Source organism: Chanodichthys erythropterus, chromosome 15 (assembly GCF_024489055.1).
Source record: "Chanodichthys erythropterus isolate Z2021 chromosome 15, ASM2448905v1, whole genome shotgun sequence".
Lineage (NCBI taxonomy): Eukaryota > Metazoa > Chordata > Actinopteri > Cypriniformes > Xenocyprididae > Chanodichthys > Chanodichthys erythropterus.
This window is the reverse complement of record NC_090235.1, coordinates 16,424,010-16,443,493: the sequence shown is the minus strand read 5'-3', so window position 1 is coordinate 16,443,493 and position 19,484 is coordinate 16,424,010.

Here is a 19,484-nt window from a genome sequence, read left to right as displayed (position 1 = left end):
ACCAGTAAGACTTTTGTTAATCTTCAAAACACAAATTAAGAGATTTCTGTCCCTTTGTTGACAGCTACGCAACTACCACTTTGATGCTTCAAGTTCCTAAAGAGATCGTAAAACGAATGCATATGAATCGAGCAAGAAGAACCAATGAGGTTTGTTCTTGCGCGTCAGGCAGGTTCGGTTGAGTTTCTATTTATGTTTGCTGATTAATATTAATACATGAATGAAAGACCGAATTCAATCTGTTAATACTGCTACGGGTTATTTCATGTACAAAGCAGCAAGTCTATATATATATACATATCGGCAATAGCAAGTCTCTAGCAAGTACCTTTCTGGATCTTGAGAAGTACGGTGGCATTGCTGGCAATAGAACGAAGGTCTTGCGGGTGTAGAACGACATGAGGACGAGTAATAAATGACATTATTTTAATTTTGGTTGAACTAGCCCTTTAAAATATCCATTACCATGCCAATCTCTCAGAGAGTTGTCATGACAGAATCACAATTACATACAGAATTTGGAATATTCCTTTATAAAGGTAATCAAGATATTACAAGTAATAAAAGGACTTTAATTAATCATGTTCTTGACAACAGCACCAAAAAAAATACAATGAATTACAAAATCTAGGTGATGTGATTGGTCTCAACTTCTGAAAGCTTTTACTGATAGCTTAACTTTTCATACATACAAATCTATAAATCCTTTTTTCAACGCAGGAAGTCTTATATGTATGCATGCACTGATATGTGGTTGAGTAAAATATTCAAGTTGCGTATGGCCCCCAGAAGTGTAGGGTTAGAACTGGGTGCAGTCTTACATCAAAATCAAGAATCAGAAAAGACTGTTATATTTACAAAGTTTATCCAAAGAGCATTCAAGTTAGACACTTCATCAGTTCATGTATTCATTATTCCTTTTGAACAAACCCTTGAACTTAAGATTTCTAGTGCCACGTTTTCCTGATTGAAATTCTCATTGTGTAATCATACACTCTATGTGTGATCATCTTGTGATTAATGTGTACTCAGTGTAAACAGGGTCATTTCATTTATATAGTTAGGTAAATTTAGTTTAGTCTCGTTTTTGTCATAGCAAACAAAACAGTCTTTATTATAATCCACCAACTAGGAAAGCAGGAGAAGTACAGAACAATCACCTTCACAATGGCAATACCAGACAACTAAACTTAGGAAAAACAGGGCTTAAATACATGGAACAAACCAAGGGAACTAATTAGGAAACAGCTGAACAGTATGACTAATGGATGAGTAACTAAAGAAACTAATAAAAACTCAGGCAGGCAGGTAACAAAAAACAAAACAAAAACTAGACTTAAAGTGTCTCTATTGTGGATTTTTGAAAATTACCTTTCATGTAGTGCGTAACATAGCTCTAAGTGAATGAAAACTTAAATTTTCGATTAATCAAAATACATACCATTAGCAGCTATCTGACCTAAACTGGGTTCTGATTGGTTCATTGTATTCTAAACTTAATTGGCAATCAGTTGTTGAAGCTATTAAGGTGTGCTGACCCAAAAATCTTTTACAAACCTCGGCCAAGTTTAAACCAGTAACCAGCATCACAGCTGGCAAAGGGGCATGTCTGACTTTGACATGCATATATTGCCATTATTACGTAATCAAAACGAAAATTATTATTGCTGGTCTTCAATAATAATGTCAAGTTACTTTAATATATTTGCACCAAAAATGCTAAGGATTTATGCTGATATTGTCCAAAACCACACTTTGCCAGGGGTGTTTCCAAAATATTGGAGGGCAGTGTAGGCCTACATGTTAACAGTTTTCATTATGCTATGTTTGGCAGGAATAGGATGTTTTTAGACTGGACATGATTTTCTGCCAGGACAAGATCCATTATTTTACAGACATTTTCATTAACCTTAAAACTAACTCTTAAAATGTATAATAGACAGCTCTTCAGTGGACACGCCATAATGAAATTTACTACGTCTACTGCTCTGTCCAGTACATCAGAGAGTTCCTTCGGGAGCATCTTTGATACCAGTGCCTCCCTATGTAAAAAGCAGCGAGTGGCTTTCACATGTAGGTTTTGTACATATGAATCGAGCGGTTTAGTACAAATTTTCTGAAGCGACTTGATCGCTTTCTAAGATGAACAAATTTAATTTAGGCATCTATTCACATATAAACATTCATCTACTCAAACATCAGTTGTTGTAAACGAAAGCTCAAGCATGTTCGCCTGATGTGTAACATGAGAATGAACCTCATTGGTTCTCTCACATCACTTTTGATCTTCCGGAAGAACCAATGAGGTTAGTTCTTGCACGTCAGGCAGGTTTGGTTGAGCTTCTATTTATGTTTGCTGATTAATATTAATACATGAATGAAAGACCAAATTCAATCTGTTACTCCTGTAAAGTGATTGTGGCTCTTCCAAAAGTTTGTATTAAACTGCTTTTCATATGGATTTGTTTTTCAATCTTTTTCTTTCTTTTTTCGCTGTCATTGGAGGGACAGAAAGCTTTCAGATTTCGTCAAAATTATCTTAATTTGTTTTCCGAAAATGAACGAAAGTCTTACGGGTTTGGAACGACATGAGGGTGAGTAATAAATGCATTTTCATTTTGATCTAACCCTTTAAATCAATCTGCTAGGGATCACGTCATTATCTACTTAGCAAAGCTGATTGGGTTGTGTTGTAGCAGCAGCCAATGAGCTTGCTTTTCAGCATTCAAATACTTGGTCATGTTTGCCGTTAACAGCCTCCAGCACGCTTTCAGAGACCCTTCCTCAGCTCCACCTGTATAGATCTGCTACGGGTTATTTCATGTACACAGCAGCAAGTATATATATATCATCAAAAGTCTCTGTACTTGTACCTTTCTGGATCTTGAGAAGTTCGGTGGCATTGCTGGCAATAGAATGAAAGCCTTGTGGGTGTAGAACGACATGAGGACGACATTATTTTCATTTTTTGGGGGAACTAGCACTTTAATATATCCATTACCATGCCAATCTCTCAGAGAGTTGTCATGACAGAATCACAATTACATACAGAATTTGGAACATTCCTTTATAAATGTAATCAAGATATTACAAGTAATAAAAGGACTTTAATTAATCATGTTCTTGACAACAGCACCAAAAAAAATACAGTGAATTACAAAATCTAGGTGATGAGACAGTGATTGGTCTCAACTTCTGAAAGCTTTTACTGATAGCTTAACTTTTCATACATACAAATCTATAAATCCTTTTTTCAACGCAGGAAGACTTATATGTATGCATGCACTGATATGTGGTTGAGTAAAATATTCAAGTTGCGTATGGCCCCCAGAAGTGTAGGGTTAGAACTGGGTGCAGTCTTACATCAAAATCAAGAATCAGAAAAGACTGTTATATTTACAAAGTTTATCCAAAGAGCATTCAAGTTAGACACTTCATCAGTTCATGTATTCATTTTTCCTTTTGAACAAACCCTTGAACTTAAGATTTCTAGTGCCACGTTTTCCTGTTTGAAATTCTCATTGTGTAATCAAACACTCTATGTGTGATCATCTTGCGATTAATGTGTACTCAGTGTAAACAGGGTCATTTCATTTATATAGTTAGGTAAATTTAGTTTAGTCTCGTTTTTGTCACAGCAAACAAAACAGTCTTTATTATAATCCACCAACTAGGAAAGCAGGAGAAGTACAGAACAATCACCTTCACAATGACAATACCGGACAACTAAACTTAGGAAAAACAGGGCTTAAATACATGGAACAAACCAAGGGAACTAATTAGGAAACAGCTGAACAGTATGACTAATGGATGAGTAACTAAAGAAACTAATAAAAACTCAGGCAGGCAGGTAACAAAAAACAAAACAAAAACTAGACTTAAAGTGTCTCTATTGTGGATTTTTGAAAATTACTTTTCATGTAGTGCGTAACATAGCTCTAAGTGAATGAAAACTAAAATTTTCGATTCATCAAAATATATACCATTAGCAGCTATCTGACCTAAACTGGGTTCTGATTGGTTCATTGTATTCTAACTTAATTGGCAACCAATTGTTGAAGCTATTAAGGTGTGCTGACCCAAAAATCTGTTACAAACCTCGGCCAAGTTTAAACCAGTAACCAGCATCACAGCTGGCAAAGGGGCATGTCTGACTTTGACATGCATATATTACCATTATTACGTAATCAAAACGAAAATTATTATTGCTGGTCTTCAATAATAATGTCAAGTTACTTTAATATATTTGCACCAAAAATGCTAAGGATTTATGCTGATATTGTCCAAAACCACACTTTGCCAGGGGTGTTTCCAAAATATTGGAGGGCAGTGTAGGCCTACATGTTAACAGTTTTCATTATGCTATGTTTGGCAGGAATAGGATGTTTTTAGACTGGACATGATTTTCTGCCAGGACAAGATCCATTATTTTACAGACATTTTCATTAACCTTAAAACTAACTCTTAAAATTTATAATAGACAGCTCTTCAGTGGACACGCCATAATGAAATTTACTACGTGTACTACTCTTTCCACATCAGAGAGTTCCTTCGGGAGCATCTTTGATACACTGTAAGCAATTGCTGTAAATTTACAGCCAATTTTCAACATTAAAATACTGTTTTCATGTTAAACAGTTTAGTACTGTAGTTTGCAATGCATTGTGGGCTGCTTAAATTGGAGCAACAAGACAGAGGCCCTAAACAGTACGCTGATGTTTAAAATTACAGGACACTACAGTATTTTTTGGAAACTGCGTGTTGACCTGGGGAATTTGGAGCACGGTCAGAAGCTCAATGACGTTAGTCTGTAAAAATTGAGGCTACTGCTTTTGTTCAATTCATCGTCGAGTGTTCTCATCTACAAATTAAACGGTAATTCAAATCTTATTCATATTGCAAAGAATGCTTGATATCAAACTGATAGCTTGTCTTGCTAGGGATTTTAACATGCCATTGAACAGTGAGGCTTAGATTTGAATAGCCAAAACAATAGCCTATTACTTTTGGGTGGTAGCCTATTTTGTTTAATTTTGGTAACGTTAGCCGAACTTCTGCATCCGAGAAACAACATTTGTTAACCGACGAGAGAGAGAGAGAGAGAGAGAGCGAGAGAGAGGCCGATCGGCAGCAGTAAAATAGCACTAGAATAACTTTGGTAAAGTTGGTACTGGAATAATTAGCCTACATCTTGCTCGGTGATTAAGAATTTATTTAAACCAATCCATAGGATTATTTGAACATCGGCTAACCAAGATGGTTTTGGTGAGTTTTATTTTGTTTGTGTCGACTTTTAATGAAATGTGTTTTACAAACAGCTAACAAGAAAATTAAGCTAATTGTAGTTCAGTTAAAGAAAATTGAATCGTCAAGGCTTTGCATTTTTCTGTTTAAACGCCAAATTGGTGTGAAAATATTGTCTTTCTGGACTCTTTGTGAATGCATTTTGTTTATTTATCCATGCGCGCGTCTCACACAGCCAACTTATTAACTATTTTAGAGGATAAACTTTGTCAAACCGTTTTGGATCATCTGTGGCTTTTCTTTCACAATCTTAACATTGCAGCTCGGTTAAGGTTAAACATTTCTGCGCGAAGACTGATACGGCGTCACTAAATATCAGCCAGCAGCCGTAATCAAGACTAATGAATGTTTGTTGATGAGAATTTTCAATCTAGCCTACAAGGAATTTACCATCTGGCAATGACAAAATGTTCCCATGTCAGATCTGTTGTCATAACTGTGCCACAATAGTGACATACATAAGGCACATGAGAATTCATAAAAATACACCTAATTTAACCTTTAAGTGTGTTTTGCCAGATTGCAGTCAGACTTTTCAAAGATTTTCTAAGTTTAAGTGTCACATCTACAGACATAACAAACGTGTAGTTAGGCCTACTTTGTCTGGTGTTGAACTAACATGTCATGTTGATATCTGCAGTGCAAGGTGTGAGACTTTGACAGCATTTTACTCTCATTTGAAATCACACATTAGAGAGGGGAAAAAAGTTGCATGTCCTTACAGACACTGTAGCAAGAGCTTTACAGTTTTATCCACATTCACATCACACATGAGTCGGAAACATAAAAAGGGTGCTGAGGAAAATTTGTCTGAGTTCATTGTGAATCCTAGTGTTTCCCATGAGAGTGAACAAGATCAGTCTGATATGCAAATTAATCCTCCCAGTGATGCAGGTTATGAACAAGAGATTTACCCAGAAATTGCTGATGAATTACAGTTCTTTAAAAATTTAGCCCTTTTTTATTTGAAATTGCAAGCAAAGTGTTTGCTTCCATCCTCTGTCATCCAAACAATTATTGAAGATTTTCAGGAAATACATGATATAAGCCAGTCACATTTGCTTTTCAAACTCAAAGAAAAGTTGATTACACTTGGGATTTCTGAAGCAGACACAAACAATGTGATTGAAGTCATGAAAACTGAGGATCTCTTTAGGACCTGCAACACTCAACCACTGAAAACTAATCAGAAAAAAAAAAAAACAGTTTTTAAGAACAGCTTCAACTATGTTGAGCCAGTTCAGATCTGTCTAGGTCAGAATGAGACAGGCAAAGAGTGTTTTGCCCAGTATGTTCCTATTAAACAGACAATTGATTCTCTATTCCATTGCCAATCAGTGCAGGAACAATATAAGCAAGTACACTCCACTATTGGTTCTAAGGATATTCTTAAGGATGTGTGGGATGGCAAAAATATGGCTGAGAATGTGCTCTTCCAGACGGAGAGCTCATCACTGAGTTTGATACTGTATCAGGATGCATTTGAAGTGGTAAACCCACTGGGTTCTGGGAAGAAAAAACAAAAGATACTTGCAGTGTATCTAACTCTTGCAGATTTAATGCCACACAACAGATCCAGCACTGATCAAATGCAACTTGTTCTTCTCTGAAAAGAACAAGATTTTAAGTATTTTGGTCAAGACTTGGTTATGGGCACTCTTGTCAATGACCTTAAAGATCTTGAGCTCAATGGTGTTACCCTGTCTGATGGAAAGGTTTACAAGGGAAGTTTGTGTGTCATTGCAGGTGACAACCTAGGCTCACATAACATAGGAGGCTTTGTGGAGAACTTCAGCAGGAGTTCACACTTCTGCAGATATTGTGATATCAGCAGAGAAGCGTTCCATGCAGATCCTCTTATCCAGAGCACAAAACGCACAGTGCAGTCATACAGTGGTTATGTTCAGAGCAGTGAAGAACAGTCTACGTCTAGTGGAGGTGTTAAATTTGACTCTGCGTTTAATACGCTCAAATACTTCCATGTATGTCAGCCAGGGTTTCCTCCATGTCTTGGCCACAATCTTTTTGAAGGTATGGTATCCTCTGATCTGGCACTGTACATTAACCATCTTGTTAAGGTGGATAAAATGTTTAGCTATCTTGAGTTGAATCGACGAATAAGTCAGTTTAAGTATCTTGGTAGGGATGCTAATGACAAACCGTGTGAGGTTAATCCAGAGGGTGGAAAACTTGGGGGACATGCTGTGCAGAATTGGTGATTGCTGAGAATGTTGCCCATTTTGATTGGAGACAAAGTAAAAAATCCAGGTGACAACCAAGTTTGGCAGTTGGTTTTGCAACTTAAAGAAGTTGTGGACCTCAGTTGTGCATCTGCGATTTCAATTGGCCAGACAGCCTACCTAAGAGTTCTGATTGATGAATATTTGCTTTGCCGAATTCAAACCTTTCCTGACAACCCACTGAAGCCCAAACATAATTATGTCAGTCATTATCCTGAGCTCATTATCCAGTTTGGGCCACTTATTCGCCTATGGACTTTAAGATTGCGCAACTTTAAGAATCCATGTTCTACTCTTGCAGAGAGACATCAGCTTCTGCAGGCTTTTCTGAGTGCAGGTACCTTCTTCCCTCCAGATGTTTCAGTGGAGAGGGGCACCCAGTTTTTCTCAGATGACTACAATGATGTAATCATAGAAGCAGTTGCACATCACAATTTTGAGTCCACAAACACTCTGATAGCCAATGAAGTGACTGTGAAGGGGACAAAATACAGAAAGAACATGATCATTGTAATTGATGATGATGACGATGAGGGGCTTGTTGGAAAAATCAAAGTGATTCTCGTTCATAAGGATTCAGCAGTATATTTTATTGCTGAAAAGTATCATGCCCTGCGTATTCCGGACATGGGTGTTTACAGCCTCACACTGATGCAGAGAAGCTACTGTTGTATTAATCAGGAGAATCTGCTTGATTACTATCCCTTGCCTGAGTACACTGTCCATGGCACACCACTGATAATTCTTCACCATTCTTTCCCTCTTGTCCAGAATGATGGCAAACCTGAGTGAAGAAATAAAAGAGATCATCTATAAGACCTTGCCAAATCTGTCTGAAGAGACCCAGTGGCAAATAATATCAAAACTTCAGAGCTCCGGCTTGGAGTCAAAAGAAAACTTAAAATATGTACAACAAGAAGACATTGCTGATCTGTTACCTGTTATCCAGCGCAGAAAACTCCTGGATGCATTCAAATTAGGTAATGTATGGTTAATTTAGTGTGGCATTCTCTTGTTATATTCTCTTGTTTATTCAGTTGTGGAATTTGTTTTTCTGAAACTATATAATGCAACTTTTCAAATATACCTAATACATAGCAAAAACTGCAGTGTTAAATTAACTCTCCAGGGAGTACATGTGAGACCATACTCAAGAGTGTTAAAGTGTTAAAATAAGAGTGTTAAATGAACACTGAAGCGGTGTTAAAGTTAATGAGATAATTAAGTGATTAATTGAGTGATGATTGACCATTATTGAAGACACCTGATGTTAACAAGCAGAATCACCAGGAGAAAATCACAATTTTTAAGCCACCATCATGGAGATGAGGGTTTGTTTTAGTTGGGCTCTTGTCCCTTGACTTTTTAAAATAAAATTTAGTTTGGGCTGTTTTAACTGAGTTAAAACATCCAGACAAACAAGTGGAAAAAATGGTCAGGTTGTGTTGGTTATGTTTTTACATAATCATTATTTGATCTGAATATCTGAACTCATTTAGAGTCCAATCTCTGAGTTTGATTTACAGCAGAAGATCAGCTTTATCAATATAATCTGAAGGATTTCACAAACAGTTGTTCAGAGCAAACAAAAAAAAAAGTCTTTCTTTTAGGCACACACAGACATCAAGAATCAGCCTGTGAATCTCAAGGACGTTGACAAGCAACATATTCTGATCAACAGATCAACTCTGAACATTAGAAAACAAGCTTAGTTAAAGCTAGTTAAAACAACCCAAACAAAATTTTATTTTAAAAAGTCAAGGGTCAAGAGCCCAACTAAAGCAAACCCTCATCTCCACGATGGTGGCTTAAAAATTGTGATTTTTCTCCTTTGGTGATTCTGCTTGTTATCATCAGGTGTCTTCAATAATGGTCAATCATGACTGTTAATCACTTAATTATCTTATTAACTTTAGCACTTTTCAGTGTTCATTTAACACTCTTATTTTAACACTTTAACACTCTTGAGTATGGTCTCACATGTTCTCCCTGGAGAGTTAATTTAACACTGCAGTTTTTGCTGTGATGAGGAGAGTTTAGTAGACTTTTGGCCAAATGTCTGCAGTGACTCTGATATACCTTTATTAGTTGTGTGCCCTAATATTTTTTTTGTTTGTTTGTTTGTTTTTTTAGAAACTGAGACAGTTACATTGGATTTACAAGTCATTCCAACTTCATCACCATTGAGTAGTGATATGTCAGTGTCTGGGTCATCATCACCCACATTATGCACTCCGCCTAATTCTAGCTCATCACAGCTATCAGCCATTTCGTCATGTTCAAGCCAGGCAAGAAACAGCGAGCCAAGCAACAGACCTTCCACTTCTCAGATACTGAAAACATGGCCAGAAACATTCCAGGTACCTTGGGAACAAATGCCACAGGAAATTCGTTCTGCAATTGCAGATGGCAAGAGACCTAAACCAGTGGAGCGACGCCAGATGGTACGAGTACTCGCGGATGAAATGAGAAGGTATGAAGCTAACCCCACTCGCGCAGAATGCCTTACTGTGGTTCGAAATATCATCAGGCAGTACCCAAAGAGTTTTGCTGATATTGCACCAGATGGGTCACTTCTGTGTGGAGGTTATACCTCACTTTTGATTCAACTGAAAAACCGCATTGAGAATCTGAACCGTGATGGAAGCTTCTCATGCCACCGATCCTCTACAGGCAAGAGGGGTCCAACTGACACGTATGGATGTACGCGATTTCAGCCAGAGCTACCCCCAGAAGAAACTGATGACACTGTGGAGCAGCACCGCCAGAGACTGGAGGAGATTTACAGACAAGAGGGTGCAGGTGGAGCAGAAAGAGCAGAAGTTAAAAAATCTAATGGAGCTCACATTCTCTCTACAACGTCGCCATATAAATACACTTCCACCACCTGACATTGAAGATGTGAAAAGCAAATGGCCTTTTCTTTTCACGCCAAGGTATATATACGCACATTTTGAGTTGCTCACAGACATCAATGTGCTTCGTAGCTTGGAACTCAGTATGGAGGAATGTGGAAGAGCCATCACAGAATACTTCAGGGGAAAACCTACCAACAAAGATGTCAAGGATATCTTCTCTAAAGGTGAAGATAATGAGATTGCACTTCGTGTTGTTCAGCTGCTTATGGCACACTTTGGAGAGGACCTAACCGGGCTGATCCTGCTTACAGATGTAAGTTTTATTTTTTATTTTTTAACTGTTTTAAAAGATGACTCCACCAGTCTTCAGTGTCCAGACACCTAATGTGTGTACTAGTTTTAGGTAGTACTACTACATATGTGAAACAAAAGTGTAAATTATTTTGTGGCTCAGAGGAAGCTGCATGTAAGCTGATAAATTACCTCCATGTTGTCACACAGTTGCTAAATTGCATTATGGTTAAAGTAGGTGCAAGGTTTTAAAAAGTATTTCACTTGTCTTCTTTGCCCTACTATGACACTATTGAATGTTTTAAAAGCAAATAATCAAATCAATACAACAGAAGCACAAATATTAACTTTGTTATTCCACATTCTTCTTCCTTTTCAAAACCTGGTTCCTACATTATCCACAATGCAACTTGACCACTGAGTCACTGGAGGCAGTTTATCAGATTATGTGCAGTTTCCTCTAGAGCCACAAAAGGGTTCATACTACTTTTTAGACATTTGCAGTAGAACTCCCCAAGACCTGTAAAAATAAATTTGTTACCCTTTAAATTTTGAATGACAAATCTATTTAGCAGTTTGATTGTAGGTACTTCAGAAGCCTACCTCATTCGCTTCTAGGTTACTCTCACCTAATGTTTACTAATTATTGTCCTTTTTATAATTTTTTTTTCTTAAAAATCTTATTATGGTAAGGATAATGCATTTGTTCCCTTCAGATGTCTGCCACTGCAGCTGATGTTGAGACAACTCACAGTCTTCCTGCAAGTCCTCGCCTGATACTGCCTGGTAACATACATTTAATTTAGATTCACTGATAGACACATTGTATATCATATCGGGCATTCATCTTGAGTTTACAAATGTTTACACAAGGTAACAAGTATTCCCATGTTGCTATGACTTGAAGTTTCAGGTGCAACAGGACAAGTCACAATTAAGGGTTGGATGATCACCTTTGAGGGCCGTGTAATCTCTGAGGGCATCACACCAACATTTGCAATGGGACTAGCTGCTATGTTTGCAATTTACTACATATTCAACCTTCAGTATCAAGATGAGGCAGCCTGCACTCTGGAATTCATTCAGAGGTAAACCCCCTTCATTCCCTGTCATCATTATATGGATATATACTATTAAGTTAATGTTTGACTTTGTATTTTTTTTTTTTTGCATAAAACGGTTATTAGTTCTGTACATTTCAAGCCTCAACACACACACACCTACACACCTACACACACACACACACACCTACACACCTACACACACACACACCTACACACCTACACACACACACACCTACACACCTACACACCTACACACCTACACACACACACACCTACACACCTACACACACACACACACACACACACACACAGGGTATAGCCTTTATTATAATTCCATTTGACGTCATTCAATCCACTCACATTTGTGCAATGAAGAAAGACAAAAAAAAAAAAAAAAACAATCATTGCATTTAATTGCATGTACAAAAACAGTATGTTGTTGCAACCCCACTCTGATTTTAGACAATTTTGATATCAGGCGCTTCATTGGTATAAATCCAGAGAGAGGGACAAAGGCCAAAAGGTGCAAGGTTGTCTCCAAGAAGAAAGGTGTGATCGTCCAGAAGAAGTCTTCTGCAGTCAATACACACGTCGCCATGCTACTGAAGAATCTCCTTGACTTTGAATGGAACTTCATATAAATCGGTGAGCTCTTTAATCTTTCTCTTTGTTTTGACAGTCTGGCATTGCCACATTAAGCCACAAGAGAACTGATAGTATTAGTTTTTTTCGATTGCTAAATGACAGTGAGCACAACTGGAGCTACATGTGCAAAACTCTAACTACAGTCTGCACTATCAACAGTCACCTGAGCTAAACCGTTCACATCACCTGCAAAACTCATTCCAAGCAACACAACTCTTAACACATGGCTCAAAACAGGCTCAGTTCAGCCAAACACTATGCACAACCCTCACTGTGATAACACACACTGTCACTCAGAACACACTGAGAGTGAAAACACTAGCATCAAACACCAACACAGAAAATAAAAACTTTTCATCTTTACAGTTTGAACAATTTCAGTGACTTCATACAAAGTAATATTTTCTTCAAAGAAAAGAGTGACATTCTTTCACATGATTTATTTACATTTTTAGAACATAACAGTTCTTTACAGTTTTTTTCGATTGCTAAACGACAGTGGGCACAACTGGAGTCACATGTGCAAAACTCTAACTACAGTCTGCACAGCAGCAGTTCATGTGGACCAAACTCTAGTTGGTTTTCATTGCTTGAACACAGTTTTCAAAACTCTACACACTTATCCCATGATTTTAACCACAACCTGCACAACACTGTGGATTTACAGCACTTTGTTCAAATGCTAACAAAACTGTGAACCACACATTCAAAACAGAATAGATTTCAGCCTTGTGCCTTTCAAACACTGCTGATTGCAATTTCAGCTGAAAGCCTAAGCAGGTGTCTTGTTATTTTTTAGACTTGTTAGTGAACACACACACACACACATATAGGCTATATATAGTTTCTACCTTTTTTTTCCTCATTACTGTAATTCTGTAAATTACTACAGACTATTGAAGCAATTTTCATTTACCTTAAAGAATTGTTGTTCTAAAAATTGAAATAAATCATGTGAAACAATGTCACTCTTTTCTTTGAAGAAAATATACTTTGTATGAAGTCACTGAAATTGTTAAAACTGTAAAGATGAAAAGTTTGTATTTTCTGTGTTGGAGTTTGATGCTAGTGTTTTTACTCTCAGCGTGTTCTGAGTGACAGTGTGTGTTATCACAGTGAGGGTTGTGCATAGTGTTTGGCTGCACTGAGCCTGTTTTGAGCCATGTGTTAACTGTTTAGCTCAGGGGACTGTTGGTAGTGCAGACTGTAGTTAGTTTTGCACATGTGACTCCAGTTGTGCTCACTGTCGTTTAGCAATCAAAAAAAACTAACTTTATAAGCATTAACTTGGAGTGTATACTGTACATTCCTGATTGTATAGTTTATTTATTATTATGATTATGATTGTTTGTTGTTGTTTGATATTGGCAGCACTGGAATAATGCTGCAGAGAGGAACAGTGGCTACCAAAGTGATGTTCATCTCTACTGGACCCCAAAAACTAAGATGTAAAAAAACAAGCCTACCTCACAGGACAATTTTAAGAGATAACCTGCAAGTCTAGTTTGCAGTGGAACAGGTGCCTTCCTTACAGTTTCATCCTTGAATGACTTTATTGATGCATATTATTGATACATCCTGCCAAAATTTTCTACTGTACTATAATAATTTCAAAATGGCCTTAATGCACATTTTCAGAATGTTCTTAAGTATGTTTTCAAAATGTTGCCAATTCTGCATATGTTCAAATGTTATTAGAAAAGTATATTTTTACAGACAGCAGAGAATATATTGCAGATTACATATATAAATCTTTTAAAGGGATACTCCACTTTTTTTGGAAATAGGCTCATTTTACTACTTCCCCAGAGCTAAACAGTTGAGTTTTACCGTTTTCGAATCTTTTCAGCCGATCTCCGGGTCTGGCGGTACCACTGTTAGCATAGCTTAGCATAGTTCATTGAATCTGATTAGACCGTTAACATCTTGCTCAAAAATGACCAAAGAGTTTCAATATTTTTCCTATTTAAAACTTGACTCTTCTGTAGTTACATCGTGTACTAAGTTAGATTAAAATTTCCTCAAAAGTCAACTTAAAGGGACACTCCACTTTTTTTTTGAGTTGAGAGAAAAAACACGAGCCTGTGGGCGTTTTCCCCCAAAAATGTGCCAAAGATGCTTGCATCCTGAATGTTATTACTCATGTTATCAAAAAGGTCTTAATGTTCCTTAAGTCTCAATAGTGTAGTTTTCCAAACATTGCTAATGATGTGTATTTGTTGCCTTGGTCCTTTTCTTAGACCTGTGTTACTCAAGGTAAAGCTTAAATCACTGTTGGTAAGATCACTTATGACAAGAATTTGGTAAGTGTTCAAACGTATGTCTTAAAAAAAAAAAAAAAAGTCAACTATAGGCTATGCCTGAGTCTGAAAAGCAAATTAAGAATGTACATTTATTGCCATAGTCAAGCAGACGCTACTGTTTCTTTTTGCTACTAGAAAGTTGTTCTCAGCATCGTCCAACAGGGATTTTATTTTTTTTTTCCATTTTTTGTATTCATGTTGACCTTGACATTGCTGTTTGAAATAAAGATATATTGCTTATTTTGCATAATATTCACAATAATGCATATCTTAAGCAATTGTCTTTTGCCCTGGGAATAATGAAGTTCATTGGAAGACTGATATTTTAAAAATCAATGAAGAAGATATTTTAGGAATATTTAGGAAACTGATAAATTTATGTCATTTCTAATACAGTAAAAAAATGAGGCATATATCTGTGATTATTTGGAAAGTACAATAATATTATTTATGTTCTTGCATTAACTTCTCACAGTTTACTGTAGACAGGCACAGTAGATGTGCCTATCTACAGTAAACTGCGATAAGTTAAATTAACAACCTAAACAATATTATTTTAGTTTTCAAATAAATCACAGACATATGCATAATTTTACATATGAATACCGTAAAAATAACAGTATATTGCTGGTGTCTTTGCTGCCAGCTCTTTACTGTAAATTTTAGAACTACAGAAAAAGTTTTTCTGGTTTACAGACTACTACCGTAAAATAATTTTACATATGAATACCGTAAAAATAACGGTGTACTGCTGGCGTCTCTGCTGCCAGCTCTTTACTGTTATTTTACAGGAAAAATTTTTACAGTGTACCAGTGCCTCACTATGTAAAAAGCAGCGAGTGGCTTTCACATGTAGGTTTTGTACTTGGACTCTGCTAATGAAGCCCTTTGTACTCCCCATCATGGCAGCAGCCCCATCAGTACACCTACTGAGACAGTCCTTCCAATTCAACCCTCCAATTCAATACTCTGTTGTCACATGATACAATGTTTCTCTAATAATTTCGCCATCTACAAATCGAACATTTGCCAAGAACTGAGCATGCCCACTAATGTCAGTTGATTAATCCAGCAGCAAGGAAAATTCCCTGCTGGATTGGATTTTTTCCAAAACACTTTCAGTGTATGTAACATATGTGAATAAGATATTCTGCCTCCTTGCTTGCTTACTATTTTTTTTTTTTTGCCTTTTTAGTTTCTTCAACAGTTTGTCCCCACATACCAGACAGAGGAAGAGGACATGATGGATCTCCAATAAAGGTGAAAGATTATTTTATAATACAACTCTGATCGTGTTTGGCTGAAGGAAGAAAGTCGTATACACCTAGGATGGCTTGAGGGTGAGTAAATTATGGGATAATTTCCATTTTTAGGTTAACTAACCCTTTAAAGATTGGAAATGGCTAATTAGCCAACAAGTGCTCCTCTGCTGCCATATACTGGTTATAGTGTTATTTTTTTTTAATTTTTCAAATAAGTGTTTGTTTTCCTCCATATGTTAGTTCCCTTTCAGTCGGTCACGTACGACGTACGTCAGTAGTGACTGCCGAATTGGGATATCGCTAGAGAGCCCTATCAGCTTTGAGAGACCTAAAACAAGCCAATGGAGATTGGCATGCGATATTTGCACAATGCACATCACCCCCAACAGGGGATATAAATAGAAAGCAGTTGCAATCGTACTCTGTCTTTCCCTTTGGAGCCAAACACATGGTGTCCTGCAGCTTCAAGACTCTTTTCATGCCTCTTCTCAGCTTTAGTGTTGGAGTGACGGCACAAGCAGCGAGTTGGAGCCCGCGCGTGGAGTCTTTCACGGTGGTCTACGCTCAATTCGCATGTCGCATCTCGCCCACCATCTCTTGTTATGGAGTCAGAAGCATCTGAGATTGCTTCGTGCCATTTATGTCCCAGGTGCGCTCAACCGTGCAGCCGACGAGCTCTCACGGCAGCCTCCACTTGCAGGCGAGTGGAGACTCCATCCCCAGGCGGTCCAGCTGATTTGTTTTTACTTCGGCGAGGCTCAGATAGACCTGTTTGCCTCCACGGAGTCCGCCCATTGCCAGTGGTTCTATTCCCTGACCAATGGCACTCTCAGCATGAATTCCCTGGCACACAGCTAGCCCCGGGGCCTTCACAAATATGCGTTTCCCCCAGTGAGCCTTCTTGCACAGCTACTGTGCAAAGTCAGGGAGGATGAGGAGCAGGTCTTGCTTGTGGCTTCGTATTGGCCCACTCGGACCTGGTTCTCTGACTTGACGCTCCTCGCGACAGCCCCTCCCTGGCCCATTCCTCTGAGGAAGGATCTTCTGACTCAGAGACGGGGCATCCTGTGGCACCCGCGTCCCGACCTGTGGAACCTCTACGTGTGGTCCCTGGACGGGACGCGGAGGTTCTAAGTGATCTCCCGCAAGCGGTTGCAGACACTATCACCTCCACTAGAGCTCCCTCTACTAGGAACCTCTATTCATTGAATGGTGCTCCTCTCACCGAGAGGACCCCCGATCATGCTCGGTCAAGAGGGCCTGGAGCGTAGGCTGTCCCCCTCAACTGTCAAAGTGTATGTTGCCGCTATTGCCGCACATCACGATGCAGTTGATGGAAAGTCCTTGGGGAAGCATGATCTGATCGTCAGGCTCCTGAGGGGGGCGAGGAGATTAAATCCACCCCGTCCTCCCTCTTTACCCTCTTGGGATCTTACCTTAGTTCTTACATCTCTTCGGCGTCATCCCTTCGAGCCTTTGCAATCAGTCGAGTTAAAAGTACTGTCCCTTAAGACCGTCCTCCTGGCTGCATTGGCCACGCTCAAGAGGGTAGGGGACTTGCACGCATTTTCGGTTGATGAATCGTGCCTAGAGTTCGGGCCCAGTGACTCTCACGTCATCCTGATACTCCGGCCCGGATATGTACCCAAGGTTCCTACCACTCCCTTCAGAGATCAGGTAGTGAACCTGCAAGCGCTGCCCTCGGAGGAGGCAGACCCAGCCCTGGCTTTGCTCTGTCCAGTTTGCGCTCTGCGTGTGTACATGGACAGAACGCAAAGCTTTAGGACCTCAGATCAGCTCTCCGTCTGTTACGGAGGCCAGCAGAAGGGGAAGGCTGTCTCTAAGCAGATGATGGCCCACTGGATAGTGGATGCCATCGCCCTGGCATACGAATCCCAGGACGTGCCTTGCCCATTCGGGTTGAGAGCCCACTCCACTACAGGAGTGGCCTCTTCCTGGGTGCTGGCTCATGGCACCTCGCTGACAGATATCTGTAGAGCTGCGGGCTGGGCGACACAACACGTTCGCTAGATTCTATAGCCTACGTATAGAGCCGGTATCTTCCCGTGTACTCACTTCCACTAGCCGGTAGACGCGTTAAACTCGCTCTAAGTGTCGGCTTGCTATGCCACTCCCGCCCCCTGGGCCGGATACGTGCATCATTTCACTCCAGTTGCGTTCCCCGCTTGGCGAACCCTGTCGAGTTCCTCCGCCTCCCCCTTCGGCTCGGACATTGCGGAGTGTCTGAGGCCAGGCCAACATCCGTCCCCAACGTTGATGATTGGCTGGGTTCCATGTGTCGTGACCCCTCTACGTGTGCGGTCCCATATGTGTATTGTCCACAGTCAAACTCTCTCTCTCTGCGGTGAGCCCATGTCTTGGCACTTGAAGGGGTTTCGAAGGGGTTCTGGTTTTTTTTTTGGGATCCCAATTCGTCAGTCAACATTGACGTACGTCGAACGTGACGGACTGAAAGGGAGCGTCCTCCTCAGCGAAAAACAGAGTGATTGCAACTGCTTCCTATTTATATCCCCTGTTGGGCCGGTGCACATTATGCAAATATCGCACGCCAATCTCCATTGGCTTATTTTAGTTCTCTCGAAGCTGATATAGCGATATCCCAATTCGTCCGTCACTACTGACGTACGTCTCCATTCCCTCCTTCAGGGAACGAGGGTTACATACGTAACCGAGACGTTTTCCTGCATTGTGAAACTTTTAGCTTTACAAATGGGGATGATCTTGGAAAGAAACAAACTTTTGAGCTTTTAAGTGCTGGAAAAGGTTGTGTGAAGTACTTTAAAGTCCTTCATTCTTAACAGTGGTCTAACCATCTACTGTCTATAAATTTGCTTCTTCAAGATCAAAATATAGGTCTATGGATCTAACCACTTTAGTCACAGACTTTAGTCACGGATCTAACCACTCCACCGGGTTCTCACTTTGGTTAACAAATTTAAAGGAGATATTGTTGAATCGTTGATTTCTACGGAAGGAAGATGGGTTATTCTTGTCACTAAGCTTGATAATGCTACTTTTATAATATATAATATATATGGCCACAACTTAAGATCTGCCAACAAGTCTCTTATTACAGAAAAATATTGAAGCTTTAAAAAATAAATATTGTATTTAATAGGCTAGGTGGCCTCTCTTCATCACAAAAATGTAATTACTCCACTGGTAAATTACCTGTTAAACTGACTAGATTTCATCAACAAGCTTTGTTTGCCTGGAAATTGGTTTACAATCTCAACTTTTCCCCCCACAAAACCATCTTATGGAATATATATTAAATTTAGATATTAAAATTAGAAATAGATCAGTCTTTTTTGATAAATGGTTTAATAAAAACATAATTTTTGTTGCTGATCTATTTAACTCCAATGGTGATTTGATATCTTATGAATGTTTTATGAATATCCATCAATGTCCTGTTCCATTTAAAGAATTTAAATCTGTTATAAAGGTGATTCCTGATAGATTAATTTGTCTGATGAAAGCTTCCCTTTCCCAT